We start from the raw sequence: 11,654 nt of genomic DNA on the forward strand, positions 1-11,654 counted from the left end.
TCTATAGATTGACTACGTGACCCCTGCTGTAAGGTAGGTTCTATAGATTGACTACGTGACCCCTGCTGTAAGGTAGGTTCTATAGATTGACTATGTGACCCCTGCTGTAAGGTAGGTTCTATAGATTGACTACGTGACCCCTGCTGTAAGGTAGGTTCTATAGATTGACTACGTGACCCCTGCTGTAAGGTAGGTTCTATAGATTGACTACGTGACCCCTGCTGTAAGGTAGGTTCTATAGATTGACTACGTGACACCTTCTGTAAGAAAGGTTCTATAGACAACAAGGGTCTGGGGGAGCTGCAGTGTGGTCTAGGTCACCAGGCTGTTAACCCTGTCTGATCCCAGCCTTCCAGGCTGATAGCAGGTTGTGCATCTCTTCCTTTGAGGGAACAACCCAGTGTGTTTAACATTCCAGGTTTTCCTAGCTTATCTGTGAGCACAAGGACCACTGTGCCTCCTTCACAGAACTAAACCTTATTTCAAAAATTCAAGTCTGTTTTTCAAATTGTATGTGATATTTCCAATCATTAAAAATTTATTTTTCTTCCCTTCTCAATAACTGAATGATATTAACATAAACCTAATGTATCAGCTAATCTAATTCACCTTAGATTTTACATTTCCCTAGAGGCTTGCTTATTAGGAATTCTGAAGCGCCATGTGGTAGATTGCCAGGAGCTTCTACCATCCTTTTTAACCATTTCTGTCTGTAAGTAACTTTGGGCTCCTTCTCCTACATTCACCTGAGCTGGCCTTGAAACTTGATTTGCTCAAAAGAACAAAAGCATGTTTTAGACCCTGAAGCCTGGTGCGCTTCAGGGTTTTAAACAGAGATGGAGATTAGTACAAGGGTAACAATGTAGCCCATGTAAATTTGGATACTCTGAAAGAAAAACAGTAATGCCGGTTAACTTTAATATGAGTGTGATTTGTGGCATAACCATTTAAAACGGCCATTCAGAAATTAGTATATAAGTCTGTAGCTAGTAAAAGAGAAAATGAAATAAGGAAAACAGTAAAGGGTCAAGATCAATAGAAAAATAAGAGTAACTAGACGCTCTGATTTGATAATGGTTGTCTCCGTTAAAACCGTGCTGGAGGCTGATCCTCAGAAGTTGCATCCGGAAGTGTGCCTTAGGGCGGGCTTCAAGGGTTATACAGAAGCAGCAGGATGGAGCTCCCATGATTGAATATTAGTGACTTTATAAGAAGAGACAGAGGCAGAATACAAGGCATTCTTCTTCTCCATGAGATAAATCAGCTGCCTCAGGATTCTGTTAGTAAGGCCAATCATTACCAGCCACTGTACCTCCGACCGGGACTGTGAACTGAAGTAAATCTCTAAAAGTAACCACATGGCTAACAGAAAAGGACTGCAGTGATTGATACAACTCAAGATGTCATTGTGTTTGCTAAAGGTAAAGGATACGCTACCTGACTAAAGGCAGTTTTTAAGTCGTTAAAGAATGAGCCAGTGTAGCTACCAAAGTTTTTCCCTTCTCCTGGCGATTCGCAGGGCCGTGTGACCTCCGGCTCCCTGGAGACTCTGCACTAGCTCAGGCTTGAGGGGATAACTTAGCAAGAACCTGGTTCTCTTTGTTATGGTGATTCCACTTGTATTCAAGGTTTTAGCAGTGGATCCATAGCCTGGCTCCCCAGCTGTCCCTGCCCGAGGCGCCGGGAAGACTTTAATCTTCTCCTCCTGCTCCTGGATGGGAGGAGGCTTTGCATTTTCGATCCTTCTAGCCCACTGGTATAAATACCCGACTTGAGTTTAATAAAGTTGCCATTTACTCTGGTAAATGAGCAAAGGTCTCTTTTGTGTGTGTCTCTATTTCAACCCTCAGGACAATCGTCCATTCTCATGGGCCCGAGTTCGGGAAAGCGCGCAGCCTGAACCGGGTGTGGGTATCCATTGGGAAGTGCAGACTCTTACAGATGGCGTCCCTCGGGTGGGCTTGGCTTTAAAGAAGAATTGAAGAATCGCGTCCTGCCGTCAGTGGATCCACCACGAGAACCCCAAATAGAGGTGAGGGCCCCCCCACGATCCGGAATCTGGCCAGTTTTGTAATGTGCAATTGTGCACGGGTGATAAGGGGGTGTATAGGTTGAACAGTTTGATTTTTAGGAATATGGGTGCTGATATGTCCACTCCGGAGCTAGAAGGGCAGTTAGCAGATCAGCTACTGCAGCTCGTGGAAAAGCTAGGCACCAGGATCAAAGGTGACACAGCACAAGGGACCATCAAGGTAATTTCAGAGCTCAACCCTTGGTTCTCTCTAACTGGGAACCTTAATATCGAGGACTGGGAACAAGTTAGGGCTGATCTACGTGTTGCACAGAGAGAACGGGGAACTAAAGCCGTTCCTCTAGCGATCTATTCGCTATGGCGTCTTATCAGAGATGCCCTCCTTAGTGAAGATGTCTTAGTGAAGGAACAGTTAGAGGTTTTAAACAAACCCTTGAGGATATTCAGAAAGTAGAATCTATGAGCGAGCCAAATGCTCAGATCAGATTCGTCCCTCAAAGAAGCACCTCACTGTCTGCGAACTTGCTCGAAGCACCCCAGGAGGTGCAGGATTAGCTCTCTGCGCCTCTGCCCGGGCAGTATTAACACCGCAGATGGGGGCACAAGCATTAGGAACTGAGGTGTTTGGACCCATTCCGGAGAACTCTGTAGGGTTAGTGCTGGGCCGAAGCAGTTCTGTGCTTAAAGGAATTAAAGTTTACCCAGGAATTATTGACAGCTATCATTTGGGAGAGATCAAAGTTATGGTGGAAGCCACCGTAGGGGTCCTTGTCATCCCCCGCGGGGAGAGGATAGCCCAACTGGTTCTCCTGTGCAGTTTTCACTCTGCTAATCCCTTAAATAAACAAGTACGGGGAGGAGGCGAAGGGCTTGACCCCAGCAAATCCCCTAGGGCGTTCTGGGTTGCTAGCCTAAAGGACCGCCCTGCTCTCACTTTAACCATCTGTGGGAAGAAATTCGCGGGTCTCCCTGACACTGGGGCTGACTCGTCCGTGGTTGCTAAGAAACATTGGCCCGCTTCCTGGCCCCTTCAGCTGGCCTGCACTGCGTTACAAGGGGTCGGTGTAGCCAGCTCCCCGGAGCGCAGCACGCAATACCTTGATTGGGAGGACGAAGAGGGCCACGCTGGTGTTTTTAAACCTTATGTTCTAGAACACCTTCCTCTTATCCTGTGGGGAAGAGATGTGTTGCAGGCCATGGGAGCGGTGTTGACCACGGAACCCGTGCGGCACATGCTAGCTAATCAGGGCTTTGTCCCCGGCCGAGGTCTGGGTAAAAATCTCCAGGGAGACGTTCAGACCTTAGCCGACAAGAACTTGATCCAGCAATTGCCTGGACAGCGTGCAGGACTAGGAAATTTTTCTTAGGGGCCATTGCAGAGCAGCCAGATTATATACCTATTAAATGGAAAACTGAAAAACCTGTATGGATTGAGCAATGGCCCCTTAGTAAGGAGAAACTACTGGCTGCTCAGACCTTGGTCCAGGAACAGCTGGAGGCGGGGTGTATAGTGCCCTCCACCTCCCCCTGGAATACACCTATTTTTGTGGTTAAAAAGAAATCAGGTAAATGGAGATTGTTGCAGGATCTCAGAGCCGTAAATGATTGCATGGAAATAATGGGTAGCACCCAACCAGGTTTGCCACAGTCGGTGGGTATCCCTGCAGGATACCATCTGTTAGTTATTGACCTGAAGGATTGTTTTTTTCACCATTCCCCTGCATCCTAAAGACTCTGATAAATTTGCTTTCAGTGTGCCTTCCACAAATCTCGTAGAACCTTTCAAACGCTACCAGTGGAAAACCTTGCCACAGGGAATGTCATGCAGTTCAGTCATTTGTCCGGTGTTTGTGGCAAGGGTTATTGCCCCTATCAGACAGAAATATCCTCAATTGTATATTATCCACTATGTTGATGACATGCTTCTCACTGGACAGGAGCCAAAAGTAGTTCTTGAGGCCTTTGCTGAGCTGCAGGAGTGTCTAGCACATGCTGGGTTGGTGATTGCTGCTGATAAGGTACAACAGCAGTTCCTGTATCAATATCTGGGGCAGAGGAACAGTTTGCGTGTTTCCACAGGATGCAGAGCTCCCGATCTGGGTCCCTGAACGTCTGGTGCAGACCGTGGATTCCTCTGTTCAGAAACCTGAAGACAAGGCGAGATCGAGAGATCCCACGGACACGGCGGCGGAGGCGGCAGCGGAGTTGGCAGATTCCTGAGAGATGATCCAGCGCCTGATTTTACCCCTTTCCCAGCTTTCTGTCTCTCTGCCTGATCTGTCCCTTTCAGCCAAGGCTGCTTGACCCCCTGAGGGGAAAACAGCTACTTCCCCTGCCCTGATAGCAGCTTTGGGTGCTCAAGGCTAAAACCTTGCCTGATATACAGAATTACCATACTATTCAAAGTATCTAAATTCACAATTGGACGTTGTAGTCAATCTTCACAACTGGGTGAAGATTTTAACCTCTGCTGGTCACAGGTTATGATTTTGCTGCTTTTTCTCGGACCCCGGAATACAAAATTGCTAATTGGCTCTAATTTAGTTTGGCTAGTCATACCGGGGGTCCCATTTGCCGGTGCTGTAGCACTACTCAAGGGCGCTATTCTAAGCCAACGTTTCAGATATTGTGCAAGCACTGTCTCTTCCAGGAATGCTTATGCATACATACGCTGGAATGTCTTCTCCTGGCCAGTGGCTTCAGGTCCGCCATGGCCTGGCCCTAGTAGGCGTTCGCCTTGAAATATCTTTCAGCATAATCTGGCTGGACTCTATGTATGACTAGTAACCAAAGACGGGTAAGGATTGAATGGGAGGAGACTCTGACCTAAGACAGAAAGGTATTTTGACCTGGAATACTTTTTCCACGACGGGTAAAGAATCTGCCTGGCCATCACCACCTAAGACAAGGTGCTAGTCATCATATTTTATATATATAAAAAGGGAGACTTGTAGCTACCAAGGTTTTTCCCTTCTCCTGGCGATTCGCAGGGCCATGTGACCTCCGGCTCCCTGGAGACTCTGCACTAGCTCTGGCTTGAGGGGATAACTTAGCAAGAACCTGGTTCTTTTTGTTATGGTGATTCCACTTGTATTCAAGGTTTTAGCAGTGGGTCCATAGCCTGGCTCCCCAGCTGTCTCTGCCCGAGGCGCCGGGAAGACTTTAATCTTCTCCTCCTGCTCCTGGATGGGAGGAGGCTTTGCATTTTCGATCCTTCTAGCCCACTGGTATAAATACCCGACTTGAGTTTAATAAAGTTGCCATTTACTCTGGTAAATGAGCAAAGGTCTCTTTTGTGTGTGTCTCTTTTTCAACCCTCAGGACAATCGTCCATTCTCGTGGGCCCGAGTTCGGGAAAGCGCGCAGCCTGAACCGGGTGTGGGTATCCATTGGGAAGTGCAGACTCTTACAAGCCAGCGTATGCTGTTATGAGAAATCGTATTTGAAGCATAATATAAAGATCGAACATCATACAAACCAAAAGAAAGCTGAAGTTATATGTACAAATACATACACACATGTATACTCATGTGGTAACGTGCGAAAACAATCCCACACCAGTTAGGATTTAAAGGGGTATTTATTTTGCGGGGTAAAACTTACAAAACATCAGCCGTCAGGAAAAGGAGCCTAGTCACTGGTGCAGGATCCGGAGCCAAGAGAGCGAGCCGAGGCTTGCTGCTCTTTTTTAAAGAGAAATAGACCATGTCCCAGTGGGCTCGTACTTCAGTGGCTATTGGCTGAAGGAGCGGAAGGCGCTCCCGCAACAATGTGGATACATATGTGTGTGTGTGTGTGTGGAGGGCCGGACCACATTCTCCATTGCTTCTAGGAACAAAGGTAGAGATTGACCTCTGTGACCCCAAGGTGTGGCGGTACACGCCTTTAGTCCTGATGCCTGGGCGGCAGAGGCAGATTGACCTCTGTGACCTCAAGGCGTGGTAGTATACGCCTTTGGTCCCAATGCCTGGGAGGCAGAGACAAGCAGATCTCTATGAGTTCAAGGTGATGTAGCACACGCCTTTAATCCCAGCGCACGTGCTTGGTAACTCTCTACTGCTGCGTCCCTGCCTACTCCCGAGGCATCATCTGGGATAATGGGCAGTGAACCAATCCAAGAGTGACACGTCAAAAGCAAGAACTGTTTCCTTTATAAGGGTTGGGTTCCATCTTATCTGGGTCTCCGCCATGTTGGCTGATGCCCGCTCTCCCAAGGGGCATTAAAGCTTTACTGCAGAAGTATCCTATGTGTACCGCATGGTTCTTGCTGGCGAGACGGTAGCGCGGGACATCTGGTTCCGATACCCGGGAAGAAGAAGAAAAAGAAGAACTTTGCACCACCGGAGACCCCTTGGACACAAGGAGGATTCAGAACTGCAGGCATGCGTGCTCAGAGAGGTACGTTCTAAAGTCCAGAGAGCATATCAGAAACTGAGCAGCAGTGGGAGGTTGTGCGCTCACCCAGATAAGTTAAAAAGGACCCTCCGGTAAAGAATGGGGGAGACAGAAAAGAAAATAAGTTAAAAAGGACCCCCCAATGATTTTAAAAGAGAATGAGGATGGGGGAGAGGGCTGATTTGCAGGGTCAAAAGCTTTATGTTATGTTGTTCATGTTGTCTTTTATGTACTGGATGGGAGAGGGATATTTAAACTTGGAGACTGCTGAGGATGTGATGTTTTGGGAGGGAGGTTCTGTTTTCGTCTCCACGAAGGGGGAGAGCCTAAGGGTGTACTTGGGATTTACGTGGTTTAAATCACCGAGACCTCCTGAAATGTTGTAATGTATACCCCTAAAATTCAGCGGCCCAATAACAGCAGAAAGCAGCCAAAGAGACTAAACGACGCCCAAATTCCCTTAAAGATTAAATGAGGTCCTTTCAAGCCTGCTTCTCTGAGTTCAGCTTTGCTCCGTGCACCGGTTTGGGCTCGGAATGGGTGCAGCTGGGGCTGGAGGGCGGCTGGAGCGGAGCTTTGCTCTATGGCTATGGTGGGAGACACGTTATGCCGGCTCAGTTGGTGCCTGGCCTGGAGGGTATCACAGCAGTACCAAGAATGAGAACGGTGCCACAAGCTGCCAGGTCAAAAGGCTTACAATATGCCTAAAACTGTGAGGGGCTCTGAGGCTGGAATGGCTTCTGTTCTGCTTGGCTGAGCTGAGCTGTGCTGATCCTAGGTAACAAAGGCATAGCCTGGGGCAACGGGCGGGGCGAACAATGCTGGCTACTAGCCCAAGAGATTTTCCATCTAAATAAGGAACTAAAGAGATAACATAGGGGTTAAAAATGCTGCCTGCTCTTCCAAGGGTCATGAGTTCAATTCCCCAATGACCACATGGCAGCTTACAACTATTTGGTTTTAAATCTAATGTTTCAGGATCCACAGGGAGGTAGATGCAAAAAGCCCTTAGATTTTTAAAATGATTGGGTCGTTGGCTGGGTCTATGAGAGTTTGTTTACAGCTGCTTTTGCTATGGCACAGGTGTTGAGAGTTGGCTAGTAGGGAAGCGGCCCTGTTCGCCGCCTCTCCCATTGGCCCCTTGAGCCGCAGGCTCTGGTGCGGACCTTGAGATATCGCCGGCCTGTGCCGCCTAGGTCTGAGTGTCGGCTCCCGCCACACTCCGCCACCAACACAGCCTCAGAGAACTAGGCTAGCCCCGCGGGGAAGGCAGGGGCGCCTGGGGGTGGAGCCGCCACTTCCTGGCCTGGGACACAGGGATCTGCGCAGCGAGCAGGCCCAGGGCTGCACACAGCCCTTGGATGACGGGCGGGCTCTGGAGCCCGAGGCCACCGTACCAGCAAGAAATACGGGAACCAATAAATCTTAAATCTAATATCAACAAACAGGGCCTGGGTTTTTCCTAGGCGCCACTGGGACAACACGGCCCATACCATAAAAAACAGAGATCCCCATATGGGTTCCCCAATGGCCACGTCATCTTAGGACTCCAGGCTGGAAACAGGAAAACGGTTTTCTCATATTTTTAAAACAATAATCTCATCTATGCCAGATTTAAAATGGTTTAATTCTAAGGCCTACTATAATAACACAGACAAACAAGATTGCTCTTTAAAACAGAGACCTGTAGATCTCTAAGTTCAAGACCAGCCTACTTCCAGTACTGACTGTGCTAAATTTTTACACTGAGTTTTTTAATACTCTTAAATATTATTTTGGGAAAAGAGTTTGTTTGTTTTTTTCTAAAAATGCTACTATTCATGCTGTGGATTCATCTGTCCAGAGGCCTGAGGACAAAGCCTCTGCTATGGAGCTGTCTGGCCTGATTGCTGCGGAGCTGGCGGGTTCCTGAGGGATGGTCCAGCTCCTGCCCTTGGTCTGTCAGTTATTGCTATGTTGTTGTTGTACATTGCAATGTTGTTGTTGCTATGCCATTGCTATGCTGCTGGATTTCCCCTTGTTTTGTCAGTTATTGCTTGCTATCAGTTTCCCTTATCCTGTCAGTTATTTCTGCTAAACACTATGGGTATCTTCAAGATAGGTTACAAAATGCCATGGTTATTTAAATTAAAAATTGGATAAATATCTATTTAAACAAAAAGGGGGGGAATAATATAAAGGAACTGCCCCCGATGCCAAGAATGGCCATCGCCATGGCTCTGTTCACCATAAATTTTTTAAATCTGGATGATAATGGCCAAAATGCTACAACACGACATTGTTCGGATCCACAGCGGCCCAAAGATTTGGTTAAGTGGAAAGATATGCTTTCTAATGAATGGAAAGGCCCGGATCCCATCTTATTGAGATCCAGGGGAGCTGTTTGTGTCTTCCCACAGGATCAAGAAAGCCCATTCTGGCTGCCAGAGCGATTGACCCAAACAATGAAGAGTAATCCACAACACACGGATTCGCCTGAGGACCTGGCTGCTGTTCCTCCTGCCATTTTGAGGATGGATGACAGAGTACCGATGGAGGACACTCTCAGCTTTCCCGAAGCTGTTACCAGTCAGCCATAGGATGGTGGTGTTTCCTCGACTTTTTACAACCAATATGACTCTGGGGCCCCTCATACCATCCTAGAGATGATTTATAAGCTTGGCCATAGGACTCCAGTCCTGGGCCATGTCTCTCATTCCCCTACTTCAAAAAATGGGTGGGGGTGAAAATGTTTTGAAACAGTCCTATACTATGGATTAGTGTTTCTCCTCTGGATGGTCTGCTGACTCAAATCCCAAAATCGTAGGGACAAAATGGTTATTGCACAAGCGCTGGCTGCCCTGGAACAGGGGCCTCTACTGATGTGTGGTTATCTATGTTAAAGCAGTAAGGTTTAAGCCAACCAACTCCTGCACCCCTAGGACTGTGGTCCATTACACAGGATGGAGTGCTTGGCTTAGCTAGCCCTGAAGGTTGTCGAGCTAAAGAGCATCGCACAGAGAATGGCCCTCTCTGAGAGATAAGTCGCTCTGCTTAAGAGTTTCCTGCCATATATTCCCTTTCCCAGAAAATTGGCAGAGGGCAGGCCGGATAGGTTCCAGATGTCATGAGCCTAGGGACAGATTCCATGTAAGCCCATTTTTATGTTTTCATTTTGGGAAGTGCGACCTCTATCTTTACCTTCCTAGGGAGTTGCCTTTCTGCAAAGAAGTAAAAAAAGGGGGATATGTGGAGGGCCGGACCACATTCTCCATTGCTTCTAGGAACAAAGGTAGAGATTGACCTCTGTGACCTCAAGGCGTGGTAGTATACGCCTTTGGTCCCAATGCCTGGGAGGCAGAGACAAGCAGATCTCTATGAGTTCAAGGTGATGTAGCACACGCCTTTAATCCCAGCGCACGTGCTTGGTAACTCTCTACTGCTGCGTCCCTGCCTACTCCCGAGGCATCATCTGGGATAATGGGCAGTGAACCAATCCAAGAGTGACATGTCAAAAGCAAGAACTGTTTCCTTTATAAGGGTTGGGTTCCATCTTATCTGGGTCTCCGCCATGTTGGCTGATGCCCGCTCTCCCAAGGGGCATTAAAGCTTTACTGCAAAAGTATCCTATGTGTACCGCATGGTTCTTGCTGGCGAGACGGTAGCGCGGGACATGTGTGTGTGTGTGTGTGTGGCAAAAGTTATGGCAAGAACATTGCTAGAAGTTTACTAGAAAGATAATTTAAAATTTCATTTACATGGTAAGAGAATGATTAAGCAACCTCATACTTCAGAAGCTAACAATTTGGAAGCTAACAATTCTAAATAACTCACATGTCAAAGAAGAAACCAGGAGTGTAACTGGAACTCTCCAACAGTGAAAATGTCCAATAAAATATATGGGCTGCAACTAAAACAGCTCTTGGAATAAATGGATCCACTTCAGTGTGTCTAGCAGGCACAAGGAAAGGTTGTATATGTTCTTCTATGCGTATCTTAGCCAGGCAGGGTGGCAGAAACCTTGAATTCCAGTGCGTGGGAAGAGGTGGAGGCAAGAAGATGAAGAGTTCCAGGTCCTCCTCTGCCAGAAGGGAAGTTTGAGGTCAGCCTTCACTACGTGAGAGACCCTATCTCAAAGATCTAAAAGGAAATACCTAGCTTAGTAATTTAGAAAAACACAAAATCAAAAGGTAATAAAGATTAAACCAGAAGGTTTAAATTTAAAAAATTAAGAAACAATCTATAATGGATCATATTCTATGGAAAATCCTAGAAATGTTAACAGAAGGAAAAAGTAACTATACAGGAGCAAAGAAGGAACCAACTATTTCTGCTGATAAGATATTACAAACAACTTAAAAGTAATACCTTTATAACACCCGGAAGAAATTGACAAACTTTCTAAAAATTAAGCTTACTAAAAAAGATAAGCACACACACAGACAAAAACGCAAAAGTTTTTACAGCAATCAGAGCCATTTAGTCATGAGTTTACAGCGATTCCAGAGAGAAAAATTCACAGTTAAGTAATTTTTGGGAAGATTGTTGCCAAGTATCAAGAAACAATCCTACACTGAAATTTCTTCATTGACCAGAAAGAGGATTCCCTGATTGACTTTATCACACATCCAGTGAAGAATGAGGAAGGAATACTAGCAGACAATTTCACCTAGGAATATGGATGCAAAAAATCATAAGTATTATCAAGACAAATCCAGCAAATGACAACTCATAACCTGGTCAGGTTTGTGCCAAGAATCCAAAGCTGTTTCCACATTAGAAAATGTATAGCTATCACATTCCACATAATCAAAATAAAGGTGAATTAATTATGATCAGCTGAGAGATACAGAAAAAGCATTTGCTAAATGTAAAAAAAAATGCTCTTAAATTGGGTATGAAAGGCACACTTCAGTCCAATTAGAAAATGTCTAGCAAATAGGAATCTTTGTCAGTCACCATTTTGAGATTCAGGGAAAGGTCTGTAATTACTTCCTTTCAAGTCAAAATTGGCAATGTCTGATAACATGAGATTTAATGTAGGAAATTCAAGTTACAAATTATTAGAGTGAAAATTTGTTCTAATGTTTGCTAGATGCAAAAATTGCTGTACAAAAGTCAACCGCATTGCTCTAAATGCAGAAAATATGGAAAAGAATTTTTGTCAACAAATAGTAAATACTTCAAAACCAATTTACTAAAAGATATATAAATCTTTGTGGAGGCAATTGTATAAGTTTCTTTAAAG

The sequence above is a fragment of the Myodes glareolus genome, chromosome 25 (assembly GCF_982192425.1).
Source record: "Myodes glareolus chromosome 25, mMyoGla1.1, whole genome shotgun sequence".
NCBI classification, from domain to species: domain Eukaryota; kingdom Metazoa; phylum Chordata; class Mammalia; order Rodentia; family Cricetidae; genus Myodes; species Myodes glareolus.